Genomic DNA, 24,813 nt, shown 5'->3' on the forward strand with positions numbered 1-24,813 from the left:
TCACTGATCTGGGTCTAATCAAAGCATGAGGAGTCTCAAAATTAGAAACATAGCTAAGTTATCCTCCCCTGTAAAATCTATTATACAGGTGAAAACAAAAGTGACTCTAATGACACATAATCTCAACTTGTTTAAGCAATAATAAATTTTTTTCTTTTTTATTTTTTTGAGACAGTCTCGCTCTGTCACCCAGGCAAGAGTGCAGTGGCACAATCTTGGCTTACTGTAACCTCCACCTCCTGGGTTCAAGCGATTCTACTGTGGCAGCCTCCCAAATAGCTGGGACTACAGGTGCGTGCCACCACACCCAGCTAATTTTTTGTATTTTTAGTAGAGACGGGGTTTCACCGTGTTGGCCAGGCTATAAATAATTATTATATGTCATATTCTTCAAACTGCTCAGTGCTTAGGGTGAGAAAGCCTTCCCAAGGGAGGGTCTGTTCTCTCCTGCCTGGTCCTAGAGCATAGCCACTGGCCATGCTGTTCAGCACATCTCTCTCCATTTATTTTCTATTCTTTGAGACAATTATTCCTCACGTTCCAATATTCTTTTTCTTTTCACTGTCTGTTTTTCTGTCTTGAATAAATCTCCAACACCCCCACAACTATCCCTTTTAAGTTTCAGATACCCAGACAACAAAGCACATAACCAAGATGCTTGATCACACACACGTGCATGCATACACGTACACACTTATACACCACGCGTATATGTGTGTGTTTGCATACAAAAATCTTGCTTCGCGAACAGAAGAAGGCATGTAAATAACTGCCTGGAACTCATTGGCAGACAATGAAACACAGGAGATGTAGGCAATTATTTACGATAATATCCAGGAAAGAAAATGGGTCTTTTCTCTTAGTATTGCTCCACTGGCAGAGCAGGTTCAATCCTAAGAATTTGACCTTTATCCCGCCCCTCCGCCACTGTTTCATTTTATGGCCTTAGGATTGTCATTCGGCTTTTCCTTGACCAGTTCTTTCCATAAGACTTGCTGGCCTATGTTCCCTTTCTGATTTTTACTATTCTCTTGTCCTTGCTGCCTTCAGTGTAACTGGCTTCTGTTCATTTCTCCAACCTGTCAAGAGCATTTGGAATCCCATTCCTACCCAGCTAGGTTCTGTTGCCCCATCTGACTTTACGACATCCTCGTGCAAGGTGATCATGTACTCTACTCCATCATCCCAGTCACTGATGAAGAGCCCTGGGCACAGGGCTGACCCTGGCGATACAACACCTGTGTCTGCCAAGTTAATGGCATTCCATTATTAATTACTCGTTAGGAGAAATGTAGGGGATGACAGGGGATAACACACACCTCTAACATTCCCAGACATCGAAACAAGCATCTCATGGGCTTCTGTGGAAGTTCATTTACATAAGTAGTTCTTGATCCTGATCCTGTAGAGGTCATAGAGCCTTTGTGGATCGGATAAAAGCTATGGATTATCTTTTCCAAAAGCTGTGCACACACACATGCCACAGCATTTTGCATAAAATTTCAGAAGATTCAAGGATTTCCCTTGAAGTACATCTCTAGAACTCCTGGAGTTTAGAACATTCAGGTTAAGAGTATCTAATGAAGATACTTTTAAATATTGTAGCATCTATATTATCTTTAAAAGAAATGTACATTAGATGCCAGAAGAAAATATAATTTGAAGGATTTTCTTTAATCTAGATGATACCACATATATACCTTAAAAATAATCTTGATTGACCTTTGCTGTCAGGCCAAAGAAAGAATTATTCATGCAATAAAATGAAAATGATTTTTTTCTGCTGTAAAAAGTAAAATTATTTTTTAAACTGTGGTAAAGTACACATTTCATACAATTTGCCACCTTAGCCATCTCTAAGTATATAGTTCAGTAGTGCTAAGGATCACAGTTGTGTAGCCAATCTCCAGAGCTATTTCATCTTAAAAAACTGAAACTCTATACTCATTAAACCATTACACAATAACTCTCAATTGCCCCCTTAACCCAGTCCCTAGCAACCAACATTTTACCTTCTAGTCTCTATGAATTTGGCTTCTCTAGGTAGTTCATACAGTATTTGTCTTTTTGTAACTGGCTTATTTCACTTAGCATCATGTCTCCAGGTCTTTCCATGTTGTCGCATGTGTCAGAATTTCATGCATTTTCAAGGGCTGAATAACATTCTATTGCATGTTGCACTAGTATACTGTAACAATTTTTTTTTTTTTTTTGAAACGTAGTTTTGCTCTTGTTCCCCAGGCTGGAATGCAATGGTGTGATCTCGGCTCACTGCAACCTCTACCTCCCGGGTTCAAGTGATTCTCCTGCCTCAGCCTCCCAAGTAGCTGGGATTACAGGCGCATAACACCATGCCTGGCTAATTTTTGTATTTTTAGTAGAGACGGGTTTCATCATGTTGGCTAGACTGGTCTCGAACTCCTGACCTCAGGTAATCCACCGACATCAGCCTCCCAAAATGCTGAGATTACAGGCATGAGCCACCATGCCCAGCCGCTGTATCAGATTTTTGTTTATCCATTCACACATCAATGATTACCTGGATTGTTTCCACCTTTTGGCCATTATAAATAATGCTGCTGTGAACATAGGTATTTAAAATTAAATTTTTAGCAAAGAAATCCTACTGCTGTGTAATTACTATTGTTTGTTTTAAATTTTGAAACTTTTAAAAATTATTTCGTTTTTAGGCACAACTGACAAAAAGTACACAAAACAACTCAATGAATCATCAGGTAGCAAACAGTCATATCACTACCACCCAAGTCAAGACAAAAAAGGTTTCCATGTAGAGTTTGCTCTCTGAGGTGTGTCTATTACACAACACAGAGTTCCCATGCAAAATTAATTTGGTCTCCCCAAGAATGCTGCCAGACAGAGATTATTACTCCCATGTTCTGGGTTGAGTAAAGGGAAGCTTAGAGAATGTCTTACAAGGTGACATAGCTAGTAAGTGATAGAAAGAGGATTCTAAACATCAGCCTTTTTCATGCCTCCTCCACATGGGTTGGACTACGTAGAGGCCAGCTGGTGCAGTAAAACACATCAACTATATTAAAATTATCCAGAGGTATAAACGTGACTGATACTTGGTTAATGACCACATTGTTTATCCTTTTGATATTCTTCATTGTGACTTTTGCCCACTGTTCTAATTTTGCCCTTTAGAGTAATTTAAACAGATGCATTAATATTTACACATGCAACATCCTAAGTAGCTAAAGAAGGTGTGCACGTCCCCAGGAAGACTCATTCCCAGGAATTCTCCCTAGGTTCTCTCAGGGAACAGCATCTCCAGGCAACTTACTCCCCTGACTGTCCTCTTGTGGTCACATTAGTCTGTCAACACCCCTAGTAAGTTAAGGTATGTCCAGAACTGACACTGAATTTTAGATGTTCACTATCAACCCAACGAACAATTCATTCACCCATCCAACAAATATTTATTTAGAGCTTTGCACTATTCCAGACTATACCTCCTCTGACAATACTTTGATTAATGCAGGGAAAGTTACAGGCACATTTTTCTACTCTTACCATGCTGTTGTCTTATACTGAACATAGGATCAAGTGAAATCTGGATGTGTTTTGCAGGAACGACTGCCAAGGCAGGTCCCCAGCATCCAATATTTATATAACTGGTTTTTCAAAATGATCTTTGTGCTGTCTTCACAGTAGATCACCAGGGTTTCACGTGGTAATATTTCAAAATTAGTATTTTGGTGGTTGATCAACAGAATCGAATAATATTTTTTAAATGTTTTTGCAGACTTTAAAAGTTAAATTTTTATATCTGCTTAGAAAGAATATTTTCCTTCCTTATACGCCTCTCCTTCCTTAAAAACAAACAAATGAAGTGTGTATAATTGTTCTCTGTTGTTATGGTTTGCATCTTATAGCCATGAACTCTAACGAACGACTTCCTGTGTGCTAAAAGTGGTAACTGATCTAACTGCATTAGAATTTTTCAATATAAGCAACTAGTTATTGAAGTGGCTTAATTTAGCGAGGAAACACCTAATGAGTCAATGGGTTTATTCGGTTAATTCGGTGAAAAGTGCTAATGATTCAGAAAGTTTAAGGAGTTATTGCAAGGCAGCCTGTAGGAAAGTATTAATAACCAAGCTATGACCAACTGCCTCAAGAGTAGGGTTGCCAGGGTAGGAAAGTAAGGATACAAAGCACTCAGTGAAATTTGCATTTCAAATTTGTTGTTCATCTGTAATTCAAATTTAACTGGTTGTCTTGTGTTTTATCTAGCAACTCTATTTTGCAGCCTTCAACATAGCAATGATTAATTAACAGGAGATGGTAATACCAGGTTTACTTCTCCATGGGAAGTCACTACCCGCAAAAAGGGTAGCCAATGTATTTTGATGTTTGACTTCTGCAAAATTAGAAGACATAAGTCTTTTTTGGAAATGGCATAAAAATAGAAGGGGCAGGATAAAACCGCAGATGCCAACTGTCATTTTCCACTCCATCCATTCATTTCATAAAATTATACAGCCAGAAAAAGATCATTTAGTCCAAATCTATGTACTTAGAAATGTCACAAGACCATTAAAGTATCTTACTTTCAAATAATTCCTCAGAATCTGACTTTGCATCTACTCAACCTATTTCGTTTTGGATGCTGCAAGGTCTTCAGAGATAGAAAGGATGCAGCAGTCAATCTGGCCATCAGGCAGCTAACAAAGAGGGCACACCAGACAGCAGAGAATGGGCTAATGGTGGAGATGGCCCTGGAAGGGCGTGGATCAGTTTCTATGATGTCCTGGTGATAGACGCATTCCAAGGCTGGACAATTCCGCAAAGGGGATAGGAGCTGGGGAAATCAAGAGGAGCAGTGGACAGGAAAAATGTGTGTGACTAGGCATACAAGATGTATAGGACCATGAAAAATGGGAAAGCAAAACTCCATGAGAATTTTTGGTAGACTGCTAGTTTTTTAAGTTACATTCCACAGCCAGATGTGATAAAGTCCCAGTCATGATACCTCATGTCACTGGCCAACAGGGTTGATTCAGCCACAGCCAGGCTTATGAAGTTAGCTTTGCCCCTTCTCACTGCTTTAGCTGAATATCTCTCTAAACTGAACATTCTGGTAAAAATGACATCTTCTTAGAAATAAGACCAATTTAAGCATAGGTGAGATTTACAGTCTATAACAGAGAAAACCATAATTTATGACCTTTTATAAGCTAAGTTTATCATTGCTAACACTGTTCTTTCTTTCATGCACACATTCCATCGACAAACAGCCAAAAATTTTAAATAAACCAAAAGGATTCAATACATATTCACAGTTCTATACTTATTGCCTCTAGAAATTGGGGCCTTTTCTTTTTGTTTAATGCTAGTGAGGCTTGAAGTCATAATTTCCCTTAAACACATGAGCACTATTAAGCACCAACTCTGGGGTATTTAAAAAGTTACAACAGAGAGTGAAAAGGGGGAAAAAAAATGAATATGACCTCATTCCTTTCTTTAAAAGGATCTCAGTATAGTTGATGAAATAAGAGATATTTATATGAAAAGTTGGCATATATTGCCTGTGCTTTTATGTAATAGCTGCATTAGTATAAAAAACAGTAAAGATTATAGAAATTCAAAGAATCCATATCACTTTTGATAGGTGTGGTCAAAATTTCATTACAGTAAAAAAAGAGGGAATTGAACCTGGTCTTAAACAGGTAAGATTCAAGTAAAACTGATTATTTGAGCATCTACTCGATGGGGAGAGTAGGCTTATTCACATATGTTCTCTAAATTTATGTCATTTCATTCAAACATTAAAGCATATCATCCAATAAAGCCTCAACTATTTACTTCTTCCATATTTCATATATAGGTAATGATATGGTTTGGCTGTGTCCCCATCCAAATCTCACCTTGAATTGTAATAATCCTCACATGTCAAGGGTAGGGCCAGGTGGACATAACTGAATCATGGGGGCACTTTCCCTGGTACTGTACCCGTGGTAGTGAATAAGTCTCAAGAGATATGATGGTTTTATACATGGTGATTCCCCTGCACAAGCTCTCTTGCCTGCCGCCATGTAAGACCTGGCCTTGCTCCTCCTTGCCTTCTGCCATAATTGTGAGGCCTCTCCAGGCATGTGAAACTGTGAGTCAATTAAACCTCTTTGCTTTATAAATTACTCAGTCTTGGGTAAGTCTTTATTAGCAGCATGAAAACACACTAATACAGGTAATGAGGTATGCTAGTAGAAATTAAGTTTGTACTGTGTTTGTTTTCCCTATTCTTTGGGAATGTATATATCAGAAACTCATACACTCACTTGGTTGGAGAGAAACATGGGGATTCTCTCTACAAAGAGCACAATCACTGAAAGTAGCCTGCCTGAAGGATAGTGTCCGATCTCAACTTTGCCATGTGATGGCTCCTGAGGGTAGAGCTTTGAAAAGGCAAAGGATGGTTGAGATACGTCCCACCCACCTATTTCCCTGTCTCAAGTAAATGTATTTCCTGGGAAGGACAGACAGACATGTAATAGGGAGAAGTGAGGTGGCTGGCTACATTCAGTTCAGTAACTGAATATAGATATAGGTATTGGTTCTGAAGATTTTTTTAACATGATTATATATATATATATACTACCTTTTTAGTCATTTGTAGCTGTACAGTTCAGCTACATTAAGCATATTCACGTTGTCCAACCAACACCACCATCCATCTCCAGAAATTTTTTATTTTCCCAAACTAAAACTCCATACCCATTAAACACTCGCTTCCTGATTCCTACCCCTCTCCAGGCCCTGGTAACTGCTGTTCTATTTTCTGTCTCTAGGAATTTGACTACTCGAGTATCTCATAAAAGTGGAATCATACAATATTTCTGTGTGACTGCTTATTTCACTTAGAATATTTTCCAAGTTCTTCCATGTCATAGCATGTATCAAAATTCTATTCCTTTTTAATGGTGAATAATAATATCAGAAGATGAAAAATGCCTACAGCAGCAAAAAGTAAGCCAAATAGATGTGAAGCCAACAAAGTGCCTCCATGTTATACATACATACATACCACATTTTATTTATCCACTTATTCATTGATGGATATTTAGCTACTGTGAATTATACTGCTATGAACAGTGATGTACAGATATCTGTTTAAGACCCTGCTTTCAGGTTTTGGGGGTATATACCTAGAAGCGAAACTGCTGGGTGATCATCTATATTTCAGTTGTGTGGAACCACCATACTGATTTCCACAGCGGTTGCACCAGCAAAGTACAAGAATTTATATTTCTCTACATCCCTGCTGAACGCTTTACTTCCTTTTTTGTTGTTTTGATAATAGCTATCCTAATGGATGTGGTACTTCACTGTGGTTTTGACCAGCATTTCCTTAATAATCAGTGATGTTGAGTGTCTTCTACTGAGCTTTATTGGCGTGATTATGAAGATTTGAAAGTTACATTTCATAAACATAGCATCAATCCAGGCAGGTCAAAGATATAACATTTGTGAAAGCAAAAATGAATTGAAGAGACACAAACAGGTGACTTTTCAATGCTATTGATCAGCATGCTATATTTAGTACTTAAATGCTGAAAAAGAATCTTAAAAATCCAAATATAGAATAAACAGTTAAGTGTATTACCAAGCACTTGTCACAAAAGAACACTAAGTTATAAAAGTAGGAAGACTGGTAGGTAATACACCAAAATGTTTAAGGTGGTTATTTTTAAGTGTGTTTCATAAGTAAGTTTTGTCTTATTCTTTACACAGTCTTCATCATTGGCACTCAAGAAATATTTCCTGATTGAGTCACAAATTGATTTTTTTATAATAGTGTGTAATTATGAAATAAGAAACAAACACATTTGTTTTAAAAGGAAAAAGAAGTAAACCCCTAGTAAATTGGTTCTGCTGTACATTAGAATTGTCTAGGGAGCTTTTAAAATAATATAAATGTGTGGTACTTCTCTTCATCAAAGATCAGAATCTTTGGGGGTGCAGCCCAGGCATCTGTAATACTAATACACAACGAGAGTTGAGAAGTACTGTTGTGGAAAATAGGAATGAATTAGGCCCTTTGGAAGTGTTCGCTTCATCGTCCATTGCCACAGTTGATTAAAGATGAACCACTCAACCAGCCTAAATTGTTGACCCACAAAACCATGTGCAAACTATAATAGTTGTTTTAATGCTCTAAGTTCTGATGTGGTTACTTACACAACAAATAATCAACTCACTTAAAATTTTCCCCAGTAAGAGCTTATTGTGTGTTAGGCACAAAACAAGTGCTTAACATTCATTATCTCATTAAATTGTCATAACAAACCAATAAGGAAAATACATTATTTCAAATGAAAATAGGCTTGGGATGCTTAAACAATTTGCTCTTTAGCGTCCAATTCCAATCACTAATATACTAACATTTGCCTAATATAAATGAGAGGAAATTAAGAGAGACAAATTGCATGATATTACATTGTAAATACATAATACATACACAAATACACAAAAATTCATTGTAAATAATTCATCAGCATGCTTATTTTTCAACTAATGTAAACACTCAGCATTACGTAGTCAGTTAGGTATGCCTTTGGCATAACTGAATAATATACATAATATACATTGTACTCATTAGGTAACTTCTCATCATTCATCCTACTCCCACCCGCTTACCCTGCCAAGTTCATTGTCTATGACTGCACACTCCATGTCCATGCGTACAAATTATTTAGCTCTTACTTATAAGTGAAAATATGAGCTATTTGTCTTTCTCTATCTGACTTGTTTCACTTAAGATAATGGCCTCCCATTCCATTCATGTTGCTGCAAAGTACATGATTCCATGTTTTTTATGGTTAAACATAATTTCATTGTGTATATATGCCAGTTTCTTTATCCAATCATTCATTGATGGACACTTAGGTTGATTCCATATCTTTGCTATTATGAACAGTGCTGCAATAAACACAAAGTGCAGGCATCTTCTTGATATAATGATTTTTCCTTTGGGTAGATACCCAGTAGTGGAATTTTAAAACTGCAATAGAACTACAAAAAGCCAAAAAAAAAAACAACAAAAAAAAGCATTTTAAGATCAAACAAGCAAAAAAACAAAACAAAACAAAACAAAAAGACCCACAAGATTTCAAGATATTTCACCAAAAAAAATATGAATAGCAAATAGGTAAATGAAAACATGTGCAACATCATTAACCATTAAGAATGTGCAAATTAAAACCATTAAGATGCCACTACCCACCTATTAGAATTGTTAAAAATAAAAAGACTATTTCAAGAATTGGCCAGGATATTGTGCTGCTAATTGGGAATTTAAAATTATATAACCACTACAAAAGCAGTTTTGCATTTTCATGAAAGGCTAATCATACACCTCATATGATCTAGCCATTCCACTCTTAGGTATTACCCAAAAGAAATTAAAGTTTATTATGAAATATTGAAAAAATGAAAATGCATTTCTTGGGTAAAAGAAGAAATTAAAATGGAAATTAATAAAATTCAAAAGTGAATGAAAATGAAGATATAACATAACAAAATTTAGGGGATGCAGCTAAAGCAATATACAAAGAAAAATTTTTTGGGACTAAACAGAAAAAAGTTTCAAATTGTCCTCACATTCCACCTTCACAAACAAAAAATGAAGAGCAAATGAAAAGCAAAGCAAGAAGAAGAAAGAAAACAATAACGATCAAGGTGAAAAATCACTGGTTGAGAAAACAGAACAATAGGAAAAAGACCATGAAACCACAACTTTGTTCTTTTTATTGATCAGTAAAAACTATACCGTCTTGTTTAGACTGATCAGGAAATAAAGAGAAAGGATACAAATTACCAATGTCAGAAACAAGAGAGGTGACACCACTACACATTGTAGAGATACCAGAAGGATAAGAGAATATTCTGAGCAATTTTATAACTATAAATTTGGCAACTTAGATGAAATTTTAAAATTCCTGTAAAGGCTAAACAAAAGGACCTACTAAATTTCAAGCCAGAGAGAAAAGAAAACTTGAATAGACTTATGTCTATTGAAGAAACTGATTTTGCATTAAAAAACCTCACACGAAGAAAACTTTTAGTCCCAGATGCCTTCACTAATGAAGTCTATCAAACATTTAAGAAAGAAACAAAAGCAATTCTACACAAATGCTTGAGAAAAGTGAAGACAAGGCAATACTTCCAATTTCTGTTTTTTCAGCCATTATTACTTTGATACAAAAACAAGACAAAGATATTATAAGAGAAGAAAACTGAAAATGAATATTCCTTAAGAACACAGAAATGTTAGCAAATAGAATTCAACAATACGTCAAATAACGATACATCGTGACTGAATGGGGTTTCATCCTAGGAATGCAAGTTTGATTTAACCTTTGAAAATCAAACACAATTTGCCATGTTAAGAGAGTGAAAAAGAGAAACATAATACTCTCAGAAGGTTTAAAATAAAAGCATCTGACAAAAATCTAAAATCTATCTTATACAGTCCCACAGCAAATTAGGAATAATAGAGAACTTTCTCAACCTGACAAAGATCAACTATGAAAAACTACAGTTAACATCACATTTAATGATGAAAGATTGCCTACTTTCCCTCTGAGATTGAGGACTTAATGTTAAGTCTTACAACTTCCACTCAGCATTATACTGGAGCTGATAGCCAGTGCAATAAGTCAAAAAAATAAAATGCATAAGATTAGAAAAAAATTAGAAAATTTCTATTCTCAAATGACTTGATTGCCTCCATAGAAATTTCTATAGAATCTACAAAAATGTCATTAAAACTAATAAGTAAACTTAACAATTATCTCGGTTATAAAGTCAATATACAAAATATCTAAAATTGGAATTAAGAAACACCATTTACAATAGATCAAACATATAAAATAAGCAAAAATAAATTTACAAACAGTTTCTCTGAACTGTATACTGAAAAGTATAAAACCTTGCTGCTGAGTGATATTAAAGAAGAAAGACCTAAATAAATGGAGCAATATTTGCTCTGGAATTGGAAGATGTAACATTATTAAAATATCATTACTCCCCAAAGTAATCTACTACTATAATTAAGATTGAGATTGTCTCAATCTTAAAGTAATCTACTATTATAATTATAATTGAGATTGTCAATCAAAATCTGAGAAGATGGTGATAGAAACTGACAAGCTAATTCTAGGATTCATGTGACAATGCAGAGGACCTGAAATAGGCAAAAAAATTTTGAAAATGTAGTACGAAATTAAAAGACTGACACCATCTGACTTTGGGTCTCATTGTAAAGCTACAGAAATCAAGACAATGTGGAATTGACATCAAGATAAATAAATATAATGGAACAAAATGAGGGTAAATTCAAAAATATGTTGACAATTGAGTTCTAGACCAAGAATCAAAGGCAATTTAATTGATAAAGGACAGTCTTTTAAACAAATGGTTCTGGAACAATTGACTATCCATTATAAAAATATGAACTACGGTCTATATCATGCATCTCTTGCACCATATATAAAAATGAACTTGAAATGGATCTCACCAATAAATGTAAAATCTAAAACTGAAAATTTGAAAAACCACTTATAGAAAAAAACGTAAGAGAAAAGCTTTATAATCTTTGCTTAGACAAAAATTTCATAGAAAATAATACAAAAATCTATAAAAATCTATAAAAGACTTCATTTATTTTGACTGTCAAAATAAAAAAAAAATTAAAGACTTCAAATTTAAAGATTTTTTAAAAAGCCAAATATTGAGAGAATGTCTTGCAAATCACATATTTGATATATGATATATTCTTGTATCTAGGATATATATAAAAATTTTCAAAACTCAGTAAGAAAGCAAACAATCAAATTGAAAATACTAAGCAAAAGATTTAAACAAACACTTCCTCAAAGAAAATACTTGTGTGGCAAATAAGCATGAAAAGATGTGCAACATTTTTAGTCATTAGGGAAATGCAAAATAAAAACACAATGAGATACCACTGCAAACCTATCAGAATGTCTAAAATTAAAAAGGCTAATCATACCACATACTGGTGAAGGTTGGGAATGACTGAAACTCCCATGCACCGCTTCTGGGAACATAAAATGGCAACCACTTTGGAAAAGATTTTGGTGATTTTTAAAATTGAAATATAAGCTGATCATATGACTAAGCTATTCTAGAAATGAAAGCATATGTCTATTCAATAATTAGTACACAATATTCAGAGTAACTTTATTTATAACAGTGCAATAGCCAAAAATGTGATAAAAACAAATGTCAATCAACAGGTAAATGGGCAAATACTGTGGTAAATCTACATATCTGTATACAGGTGTGCGACTTTCTAGTGTGTAGATTTACCACAGTGTTTACCCATTTACCTGATCATTTGTTTTTATCACACTAAATACACCAGCAACATGAAAAAATTTTAAAATAATTATGTTTAATAAAACAAGCCAGAGTAAGGAGTGCATTCTATATGATTCCATGTCAGTACATTCTAGGAAATGCAAAGTAATCTAGAGTGGCAGGAAGCAGATTAGCAGCTTCTTGAGGCTGGGAAAGACAGGGAAAGGTGCTGCAAAGCAGCACAGAGAACTTCTTGGGGAATTTCTGTGTTTACTGTTGTTACTGTGGTGATGGTACTAATGCAGTTTATTGATTATGCCTCAATAAATCCACATAAAAAGAAACCCAAATTAACCCAAAATTATTTGTAGGGGTAAAGTAAATGCATTAGAATACAGGTAGACAAGGAGATACTGGAAATCTTGAACAGTATCAGTAATGCTTTGCTACGCACTGGCACAGGGGGTCCACAGGTGCTCAGTTCATAATTCTGCTTCACAACTTGCACAAACACTATAAACTCTAGTATATATAAAATAGTAAAAATATTGATCCTTATATACAATTAAAATGGCTTCTACTTCACAATGACAAATATGTGTGTCTATGTGTATGTATCTATGTGTAAGTATATATGTGTATATGTATATGTATTGGAATGTGTATCAGGCATGAAGGGGAAGAATAAAAATAAAAATACAACGACAAAAATGTCTCACATGAACCAATGGCAATATTGTGTCCTAAACTAGTGAGTATGATTAATTCAACTTTTGCATCTGATGCAAAACAAAACAAAACAAAACAAAACAAAATTTCTACTGTTGCTTTAATGCACTGGGTGATTTCCCAGTAATTTAATTTTAAAAATATGGCATTAAGAACTAAGCAGAACCAGGATATTTTAATTTGAAAAAAAAATCCATAAATACACAAGTAATAACATTATTTTAAAATTAAATGATTTCAGGAGGAAATGTTTTCAACAATTTTATTAGTGTCAGCCAAATAATGGGTTAGCTAGAGCCCTCATGCCACGGCTCCTGGAAGACGTTGGGCTCTCAATTTAAGCTCTTTGAATGTAACGAGAGCCAAACAGCTTTTCTTCTCTAACACTCCATTTGGCTGGTTAACACAAGTTATCGATTCTGGGATTTAGGGTTGCCAAATGCTTTCTTAAGAGCCCTGTGCTATTGACTATCTTCGTTTCCCCTGCACTTCTTTTCTTAGTCTTGGGTAAAATTTAAAAATCTTTGTACCATTTTTCAACTCATCTCAATGGAAACAGCCTCAATTTACTATAAAAATGTCAATGGCTCGCTAGTGACCTAATCTCAAAGGATCAGGAACACTGCCTCAGACATCTGTTTTCTATGTTCCCAGGGTCTACAGAGGCTCTGCCACAACTAGATGGGCAAGCCCAGCCTGTAATCCAGCAGGACCGTGGAATGCTACTGGTGAGACCTACAAACTAAGTCTGCAGCACAGTCCTGCGGTTTCCCCCAAAGCTCAGCCCAACAAGCTTCCTGAATTTCACATTCATTTTACACAACATACATGTTAGTAGATATTTTTAACGTACATAAGTCTATTTAGGGGAAATTATTAGCATTCTTATTGCCAACTTAAAAATTATTATTTTGCAAGTTTTATGCCCTTTAGAAGTGTCTTTGTAACAGTTTAAAATATTATTTTCTTTAGGTAAAGAGTCATATTTGAAAAAGAATAAATCAAACACATTGTATACATTTTATAAATTTGTTGAAAACCTTATTCTTAGAGACTGTAAACCAATGGAGATCTTTGCAAACATCCGTGGTCATGTCTAAGGGTGACGGCACACATAATAGCCAATCACAGCTCAGTAAAACATAAGCCAGCAAATCACAGGCTGCTCATAGAAGGAGTCCAAATTCCCTTACTGCAGGATGAATAACTTGTAAAATCCAAACATTCACATTCTAATCCTCTGAATGAATGCTGAGTAGGGAGGAGACGAAGCTTAGAAGCAAAAGGAACCTTGCATCCTTTGACCCCCAGTATTGTTGAAGTCACACCAAATTAAGACAAAAATAATAGTTATGTTAGAAGACAAATTAAATACACGAATCATAATGTAGAATTTTTGAAGAAATTATATTCAGTGTTCCCAGGGATTATAAGTCAGACAAAATTAAGTCATGCAGCATTTTAATGTAAATATTTTGCATGATACATTTACCTACAGGCTTATCCTAAAGCAATATGTTTGCACTTTTATCATTTGCCTTAGGATGAAAAAAATATCAATGAATTTAAGAGTTTTAAACCTCTTTAATATTTGCACAATATTAGATGTGCTATAATCCCATATAAAACTACCTCCTAGAGAGCTTTCGAGAATTGCTTTTACCTGGGGTCTCTGGTACTAATACTTCAAGAGATTAGAAACATCTTGCTTAAGAAGAGTTTTCTTTTTGCCCATTAAAATCAAACAAGCTTTGTTAAACACTGAGGCAGAAGAGATGTTATAAATCAATGATGGCCGGGCGCGGTGGCTCACGCTGGTAATCCCAGCACTTTGGGAGGCCGAGGCGGGCGGATCACAAGGTCAGGAGATCGAGACCACGGTGAAACCCCGTCTCTACTAAAAATACAAAAAATTAGCCGGGCGTGGTGGCGGGCGCCTGTAGTCCCAGCTACTCGGAGAGGCTGAGGCAGGAGAATGGCGTGAACCCGGGAGGCGGAGCTTGCAGTGAGCCGAGATTGCGCCACTGCACTCCAGCCTGGGTGACAGAGCGAGACTCCGTCTCACAAAAAAAAAAAAAAAAATCAATGATACTCCCCTGAACTGCCCAAGATTTGCATCATAGATTAAAAACCAATCTCAGAATTGAAAAAGCTACAGGGCCACGTATCTGTCATAACACTAATGTACTGAACTTAGGTAGAAAATAACATTAGCATAGATTTAAATAGTTTTCTATGCAGTACGCAATGAATGAATGTACTGACTTGCTTGGGGTTTATGAAAACAACAACTGACAATGACTATCATCCTAAGTAGAGAGGAGTTATAGTTTAAAATCATGTGACTACACAATTCCTACATTTTCTTAAAGAATAATTTACATCAAAATTTTTCTCTAACTCTACCCCATTATCACAGATTCTTCTCCTTGCATTCTTTTTAATACTATTTATCTGCTATGAATAATATTTCCATGTTTAAAGCATTCTATTATTTTATGACCTAACAAACTCTAGGATTTAAACAATGCTCATCTAACAGGAAATACCGCCCTTCCAATCTAACCTTTATACGCTTTCGTTTTCTTCCTTCTTTTTCTCTCTGAACATGGAAAATGAGTGCCATTTATATGCTGAATATTGATCAGAAGAGAAAAATATATGAGGTGTGAGTTATATTGTGACTATGGTGATTTTCCATTCACTCAGTATTACTTATCGCATCAATCACTTAATCCTGCAGCATAACTTCTTTTTTGCTTATGATGGAAAGTTTTGTTGTGTTTTATTTTTAATTTTTATTTTTTTTGAAAAAAGACATGAGTAATCTGATTTTCTTTGGACTTCACAAAATCCAAGAAAGAATTTACTGAAAATTCGTTTCTTAAAAAATGTCAGGTCCTTGACAGTGGTTTTCTCTACAGTTTCAATGTTAGGTTTTGGTCATCTCTGAGTGTGCATAACATGAATGGAAAGTTTTTTTGGAGATCGGACCGTTATGATTTTTGGAAGTGTTTCCTGTCAAGGAGAAGCTCATGATCTCCAAGGTCTTATCTTTCCACTGGGTGGATGGGCCAAGGGAACACGAAGAAGCATAATGGAACTCTGTCTGAGAGAATCATCAGAGTCTTCCCCAGCGTTTCTCAATGGACTGCAAACAGGTCTGTGGGCTTGGATCATCCCTGGAGATGGGCACGGCCATTTACCTGGGCAGGGCAAGCGATGCTGGCCACACTGCAAAGCCCTTAACGTTCCCACGTGAAAAAAGAAATTGTTCCTCAAACAGCACCACTAGGTCGGGTGTGGCGGCTCATGCCTGGAATCCCAGCATTTTGAGAGGCCAAGGCAGGCGGATCACGAAGTCAAGAGATCAAGACCATCCTGGCCAACATGGTGATATCCCATCTCTACTAAAAATACAAAAAGTTAATGGGCATGGTGGTGCACACCTGTAGTCCTAGCTACCCAGGAGGCTGAGGCAGGAGAATCACTTGAACCCAGGAGACGGGAGACGGAGGCTGCAGTGAGCTGAGATTGCGCCACTGCACTGCAGCGTGGGACAGAGCAAGATTCCGTCTCAAAAAAACAAACAAACAAAAAACAGCAAAACAAGCACACGTGAGAAGCCCTGCTTGTTCTGTGAACACAGTCATTTCTGCCTTTCCTTCACAGTAATTCAAAAGTATTTACTGAACAACGAATGTGTATTAGACCTTAGAAAGATGGGTGAATAAGAAACAGCTCCTTCCTTCAAAGGTCTCCCTATCTACAGGAGAAAAGAGACCGGTAAATAAAGGGCCGTGCAGACATATCTTACAAGTGCTGAGCTAGCACCGGGACAAAAGAATAAAGGAAGAAATGACAGCTCTGATATTAAAGCCCTCAGCTCCTCCTGGAAAGAGGAACCAGGCCTTGGTGAAGCTTCAGAGAAGAAGGAACAATTAAAACAGGCTCCAGGGATGAGGAGAATGGACTGGACGTAGGAGGAGCGAGCGGCTGGCAAGGTAGGTGTGCCTCCAAGCACAGAAGGCAGCCAATGGTCATGCCCGGTTCCTGGGCCAGAGAGCAGGGGGGTGGTGCCAGGCGGTGCCAGGGCCCCTCCTACAGGGCTGGAGTTTGTCTTCTTCTCTAGTTCATACCATGTTCTAAACACAACAAATCACATCGCCTACAGGTGTTAGGACCAAGAATATTAAGTTCCTGAACCAAAATGCCAATATTTGGTAAAATGGCATTCCCTCATTTATATATATAAGTGGGTATCTGTATGTGTTTGGGTACTTCTATAAAATCTGCCATTTTTTTACTTCCTAAGTATAATGGCTAACTCCTTTATTATAGACAAAATAACTAAAGAATTGCACAGACATAATTCCAACATCATGGGTTTGATTTTCTTAAGGGTAGAACAGCTCCAGCCATATAAATGCAGTGCGTGAGTGAAAATGAGGATGGAAGAGCGGGTGCAGCATGGGGGACCCAGCAGGCCTTGGGCCAAGGTCTGGACCCACAAAAGCAGTGGAAGTGGAAGGTGGTAGCTCTGATAGCCAGTGGGCATATAGGCACAGAGAGCCTCACTCTCCAGCTCCAAAGCCTTCCATCTCAATGGCTCCTTTTAGCACTACAGGATCCTAAGGAGAGATATCAAAAATGTTAACCGTTGCAGCAGTACCATGTTGGAAGGGACTCCGTAAGCAAGTTCCTACCTCCTGAGCATCAGGTCCAGCCTTGGTGATGGTTTTTCTCTGTCAAGGAGATTTTTGGCATTTGCAGTACATTAATTTTATGCATGAAATTTATCTTCATGTACTGTTCCTTTGTTTATTTTTGAGACGAATATAAAGGGGAACTAAGAACAAACTTTTGCTCTAAGCCCTTCTCTAGAAAGAATTCTAGAGTAGGGCTGGGCGTGGTGGCTCACGCCTGTAATCCCAGCACTTTGGGAGGCCGAGGCGGGCGGATCACAAGGTCAGGAGATCGAGACCATCCTGGCTAACATGGTGAAACCCCGTCTCTACTAAAAATACAAAAATTAGCCGGGCGTGGTGGTGGGCGCCTGTAGTCCCAACTACGGCAAAAAAAGGCTGAACCGGAAGGGATTGCAGTGAGCTGAGTCACCCATGCACTAACCTGGGTGACAGGAAACCTGGTCTCAAAAGAATTCTAGAGTAACAGGATCTCTAAATTTCAAAGGAAGCCAAAACATAAAAAAATAAAAAACTCAATAATTTTGTACATTTTATATGTTTTGGTAGAATAAAATAAATCCTGTAAAACAACAGAAAGGTAATTTAAGTACTTGGAAATCTATGTCAATATAGCCAAGATAATGGAGGTAAACTAACCTGGATCAGAGAAAACACAAGTTGGAAAACACTGAGGCGTCATCTTGTCAGCCTATCAGAAACGGTATCCCATCTACAACATCACAGCAAGTCAACAACCAATTTCTTCTTAAGGCTTTCCAACCACAGGAACTTTGCCATCTTACAAGGCAGTCCATCCTATCAATGAATAGCTCTAGGTCCTAGAAAAAATCTGCTTCTCTACACCTTTCATCTATCAATCCAAGTTCTGTCCTCTGGTGTCCTAAAGAGCAAGTCAGCTCTTTTAAAAATGATGTCTCTTCTCATATTTTCAGTGCTTATCGTGTGCCTCTATAATTATGCTCTTTTCCATGGTTTATAAGCACATTGCTGATGTGATGTGGGGTCTCTGCATTTTTTCTTTGGACTGTCTTGGGAAGCGGCATAGTATGGTGGTATCCTCTGAAACTGCAGACTCCAGGCCCAAAGGGGCTGTGGAAAGGGGACCTTCTTTATAAATGTACATAAGTTCTGAGCAATAAAAAGTTTTATTCTATCTGGTATTTGTGCAGTAGCTTTTTATGAAAGAAAGCAAACAGCTTCACCTTTGTTTCTGTTATATATCATCCTATTGGTTCAGCCCATAATTCCAACTATAAAGGCTGAAACTGAATTCTAGATATTGAGTCTGTCACTCAGGGCATCCATTGTTCCTGCAAGCTCAGAACCAAGTCTGCTAAGCATTCCTTCTGTGTTTTGTACAAGCAGATGGAAAATGTCTGAAACAAAAAGAAACTAAACAGGTAGTGCTTTCACATGCCACTAGAGATTTCCTTCTACTTCAACTGTGCCATTGTATTTAAGTGAAGATTTGGAAGTTACAAATCCCCCTGTTACTCTGCTGTCCTATGAAAGGCTGTGAAGAAGGTGCATGTGTGAAAGTGCCAGCTGCTTCACTGACACACTCACCTTCACAGCCTAAGCAAGGGTGTTGATCCCACTTGACACATCAGGGACCTGGGTTGTGGAGGTGTTCAACAGCCTACCTAAAGCCACTGAGTGGGTGGGAGGCAGGTGAGTGGCTGCAATACAGACCCCAGGGGTCCTTCACTTACAAACACATCAAGAGAAGACACAGTGTTGATGCCCAGATACATCATTTCAGGTTTTCCATCGCTCTATTACAATTTTAGAAATGATAATTTTAGGCTGGGCACAGTGGCTCACACCTGTAATCCCAGCACTTTGGGAGGCCAAGGCAGGTGGATCACTTGAGGTCAGGAGTTCAAGGCCAGCCTGGCCAACGTGGTGAAACCCCATCTCTACTAAAAAAAATAAAATAAAAAAATAACCAGGAGAATTCTATCACAAGAACTACAAGGATGATTTCTGCCCCGCCATAAGTCAATCACTCCCCACCAGGCCCTTCCTCCAGCAAAGGGAATTTAACAGGAGATTTGGGTGCAGACACAGAGCCAAATCATATCAACCATCAATCCTAAGCAGTGGGTTTAACTTTCCTTTCAGGTCTCAGAAAAGTACACAGGACAATAAAATATGCCTGCTTCATCATTTCATTCATGTATCCATCCCTTCATTCTTTCATGCTGTAAACAACATAAACTGTAGCTCATTCCTTTCTTCTGCTCTATGAAAACATTTTTACAGCTTCCCATCTTTCTTCCTACTTATCCTTGGTTACTTCTCATTTCTTCAGCATTTGTACGTCCCCTTTCAAAATGTGAGCTCGGTGGACAGCACCTAAATTGGTTTTGTTAGATATCACCGCATTTTTCTTTCTGAGTATCATCACATGTCAGTGAATAGTTGGAATTTATTCTTCCAGAACCTTAAATCAAATTCCTTCAGAGGATCTAGACCCTGACTTTTCTAGAAACGTGGAGGCCAGTTTTCCTAAAAGCCATAGTACGTGTCTGATTGGCCTGGCATTTTCTTTCTTGCTGACTGAGACCTCCGTAGCGGTGGGGTTATTGTCTGACACTGCAACTCAGTCTGGAGTATGTGTTCCCCTTGTAGCTCCCTCCACCATTTTTGAGAATGCATGTTAACCAATAAAGTCAAAACTTTAATGACTTTTAGTGGGATGTATTCAGATATTTCTTCATTCAATAAGTATTGATCAATTTCTTGCAAAATGCCAGTCTTGTGACCTATGTAGTTAAAATGTCACCCCTACTCTTCCTTCCCAAGAACTCTGCCATCTGCTCTTTAAAGGTTACAAATGCTGGCTCAGCTCAACCAGAATTAATCCAGGCATGTGGTTTCTTTGGCTAACATGTTGCATTACAAAACGAAGCCATTTCTTCAAAATTTCACATGCAAGATTTCACATACAATTCCAAATTATTAATTCCTCTTGAAAAACTGGAAGACAACTCTGAGACTGTATACCCATAGGGCCAAAACCAGTGAGAGACAAGCAGCAGATTCCACTGCAGAAAGGTTTCATTTCTCCATGTGAATGAAATTAAGTTCTCCAGGGGCAATGTCAACACAGCACACAACCTGGCCTGCGCCTCTCTCTCTCCTGAGCCCTGTAGACATCCAGGTTTATACCTCCTGCCCTAAGTAAAGCCTCAGTCCTCCTCTCCTTTAGGACTCACATAAATTATCTCTGCCATTCCTGCTCCCTTGGATTGGTAAATTATCGTATCAGTATAAATCCATGCCACCACTAGCCCATATGGCCCTTGATGAAAAATTGGAAAAAGGCACCCTTATTCTACTTTATATCCATCTGTTGGAAAATTGCTGTGAAATACTGATTTTGTCATATCAAGTTACGTGGCTTCTTTATCCCAGAAATTTATCATAATAAATAACCAATAGCAATCTCTGAATTGCGCTGTGTGAATGGTGTCCCTCCACATGGGACACTGGCAGGCAGGGCCCAGACTGCACCAACATCCACAACAGCCCCCAACCCACACCTGCTTGTCACCTACTGCAGATCCATCCAACAGCACCACCACCAACACTTCCACTGTCCCACACACAGCTTCATGAAGCATTATGCCGAGGGGAGGTTTTTTCCTTCCAACTATTATTTCTATGAATTTTTTTCCTTCTAAAATTTGCTCTCCAAATATTTTACCCTGCACAGGGCTCTACATGCTGCTATTTGAAAAATCAGTATCAGAATGTTCACTAACCTTCCAAACAGATATTTTGAGATAATATTAAGGGGGTCTTATTTCTATAGTTTAAAGAAATATTTTGCCCTGTTACTATACTTTTTCCTATTTTGAATTTTAACTAGAGAAAGAGACCCATATATTCTTGATGTGAAAAGGGACAAGTTACTCTTTCTCTGCTACTCTCTTTTCATAAAAAATAAAGCAAACAAAATGCCACATTAAAATCTTTTTTTTTTTTTTGAAGCAGGGTCTCAGTGTCCCTCAGGCTGGAGTGCACATGCAGGCACACCTCTTGTCATTGTGCTTCAAGTTGTCATGCTTTGCAGATACTGCATTTTTTAACAAATTGAAGGTTTATGGCGACCGTGCATCAAGCAAGTCCACAGGAGACATTTTGCCAACAGCCATGTGCTCACTTCATGTCTCTGCATTACATTTTGGTAATTCATATAATATTTCAAACTTTTCCACTATTATTATATCTGTTATTGTGATCTATGATCCATGATCACTGACATTAATATCGTATTGTTTTGGGGCACCACCAACCATGCCTATATAAAACAGCGAACTTATAAATGTTACATGTGTTCTGATTGATATGCCAACTGCCTGTTAGACGCTGTCTCTGTCTTTCTCCTCAGGTGGGCCTCCCTATAGCCTGAGACGCAACTATACTGTATTAGACTAATTCATAATGCTACGATGGCATGTAAGTGTTCAAGTGAAAGGAAGAGTTGCATGTCTGTCACTTTAAATCAAAAGCCAGAAATGATAAAGCTCAGTGAGGAAGGCACATTGAAAGCCAGGACAGGCTTTGCACCAGGTTGGCTGCACCAACCAGTTAGCCGAGTTGTGAATGCAAAGAAAACTTCATGAAGGCAATGAAAAGTGCTACTCCAGTGAACACACAAATGAAACGAAAGCAAACAGCCATATTGCTGATACGGAGAAAGTCTGAGTTATCTGGATACAAGATCAAAACAGCCACAACATTCCCTTGAGCCAAAGCCTAATCTAAAGCAAGGCCCCAACTCCCTTCAATTCTATGAAGGCTGACAGAGGTCAGGAAGCTGTAAAAGACAAGGTTGAAGCTAGAGGTTGGTTCATGAGGGTTAAAGAAAGATACTGTCTCCATCACATAAAAGTGCGAGGTGAAGCAACGAATGCTGATGTAGAAACTGCAGCAAGTTATCCAGGGCATCTAGCTAAGATTGGATACACCAAACAACAGATATTCAGTGTAGAGAAAACAGCCTTTTATTGCAAGAAGATGCCATCTGGGACTTTCATAGCTAGAGAGGAAAAGTCAATGCATGGCTTCAAAACTTCCAAGGACAGGATAATTATCTTGTTAGGGGCAAATGGAGCTGGTGACTTTAAGTTTAAGCCAATGCTCATTTCCATTAAAATCCCAGGGCGTATCATGCTGAAATTCCTATGGCCATGCTCTGTAAGTGGGAAAACAGCCTATATGGCAGCACATCTGTTTACAGCGTGTTTTACCGAATATTTTCAGTGCACTGTTGAGAACTTCAGCTCAGAATATTACTGCTTATTGACAATGCAACTAGTCACCCAAAAGATATACAAGGAGATTCATTTTGTTTTCATGCGTACGAACTCAACATCCACTCTGCATCCCATGGATTAAAGGGCCATTTTAATTTTCAAGTCTTATTATTTAAGAAATATATTTCATAAGGCTATAGCTGTCACAGATATTGAGTCTTCTTATGGAGCTTGGCAAAGATCTTTGAAAACCTTCTGGAAAGGATTCCTCATCCTAGGTGCTCTAACAACATTCACGATTCACGGGAGGAGGTCAAAATATCAATATGAACAGGAATTAGAAGATGTGGATTCCATCTTTCAATGACTAACTCCTCAGTGGAGGAAGTCACTGCAGATGTGGTAAAAATAACAAGAGAACGAGAACTAGAAGTGGAGCCTGAAGATGTGACCAAATTGCTGCAATCTCATTACTTGAATGGATGAGGAGTTGTTTCTTATGGATGATTTTGTTTTTGTTTTTGAGACAGAGTGTTGCTCTGTCCCCCAGGCTGGAGTGCAGTGGCGTGATCTCAGCTCACTGTAACCTCTGCCTCCTGGGTTCAAGCGATTTCCCTGCCTCAGCCTCCCAAGTACCTGTGATTATAGGTACATGGCACCACGTTCAGCTAATTTTTTTATTTTTCCTTTTCTTTTTTAATTTTTGTATCTTTAGTAGAGATGGGGTTTCGCGATCACTGGCAGGCTATGGGGTTTATTAGAGATGGGGTTTCGCTATGTTAGGCAGGCTGGTCTTGAACTCCTGACCTCAGGTGATCTGCCTGCCTCGGCCTCTCAAAGTGCTGGGACTACAGGTGTGAGCCACACTGCACCTGACCTGTAGATTGGTTTTGAGACATAATCTTATCACATAATTAATCGACTACATTACAATGTAAACAACTTTTAAATGCAGTGGGAAACCAAAACACTCATGGGTTGCACTTTCTTGCTATATTTGTTTTACTGTGGTCTTCTGGAATCTAACCTGTAGTATCTCTGAGGGTGTGCCTGTAACAATACCAGAGTTTATTTTTTCCAAATATACATTCTGTTAAATCACCACCATTTTCTTAAAAAGCAATATGTTTATGCCAACAACATACTCAGAGTGAGATTAAATCCTTTAAAAGAAGTTAACTTTTTGAATGTAATAAATAGTAAATAATAATTACATCAAACTGCTCTTATTTCTCTTATTTGATCATTCACTGGTGATTTTGATAATGCCTCCTTCTCCTCACCCTTCTACACAGTTCAAGGCCAGGGCTGCCATTCCTTCAGAGGTGGAGGGTTACACAACTGGTAAGTCCATGCTAAGTGAAGCAAGGGTGGCCAACTCTCCCAGCAAAGAGAGGGGCCCTGGGACATGAGACTTTAAGTGCTAAAACAAGAAACGTCCTGAGTAAACTGGGGTGCACTGGTCTCACTTAAGGGCAACTAGATTCAAGTAATTACAGTGATTCCGTCACACACCTTGGCTTTCTCTGAGCAGTGCGGCCCATCTCACACTGGAATGCTTGATGCTAACAGGAACTTCTACGGGCAAGCAAGGGCAGCAAGGACAATGGAATGGTCAGGCTCCATCTGTGAAATACCAGAGTAGCCACCAGGAGTATGAGAGGTTTCCAAAACACTTTCTGAAGCCCGTTTGTCATTTTTCCTTTTATCTAATCGGGTGTTTTCATAAAACTCAGCAGAATATGTATACAAGTATA

General features: G+C 37.8%; 1 protein-coding gene across 11 annotated transcripts in view; it reads right to left on the reverse strand.

The window, feature by feature from the left end:
* The window catches only part of PRKN (parkin RBR E3 ubiquitin protein ligase), a 1,409,627-nt gene that overhangs the window by 953,629 nt on the left and 431,185 nt on the right, over positions 1-24,813 (reverse strand). Inside the window, exon 1 of one of the 11 annotated variants that reach the window (XM_058435655.1) lies at positions 24,572-24,622. The exons of the other annotated variants lie outside the window; for them this stretch is intronic. The gene's annotated coding sequence lies outside the window, so the exon portion shown is untranslated. Of the gene's footprint in view, positions 1-24,571; positions 24,623-24,813 lie in introns of those variants that run through there. 11 annotated transcript variants of the gene reach the window in all.

This window comes from Hylobates moloch, unplaced genomic scaffold (assembly GCF_009828535.3).
Source record: "Hylobates moloch isolate HMO894 unplaced genomic scaffold, HMol_V3 SCAFFOLD_2, whole genome shotgun sequence".
Taxonomy (NCBI): Eukaryota; Metazoa; Chordata; class Mammalia; order Primates; family Hylobatidae; genus Hylobates; species Hylobates moloch.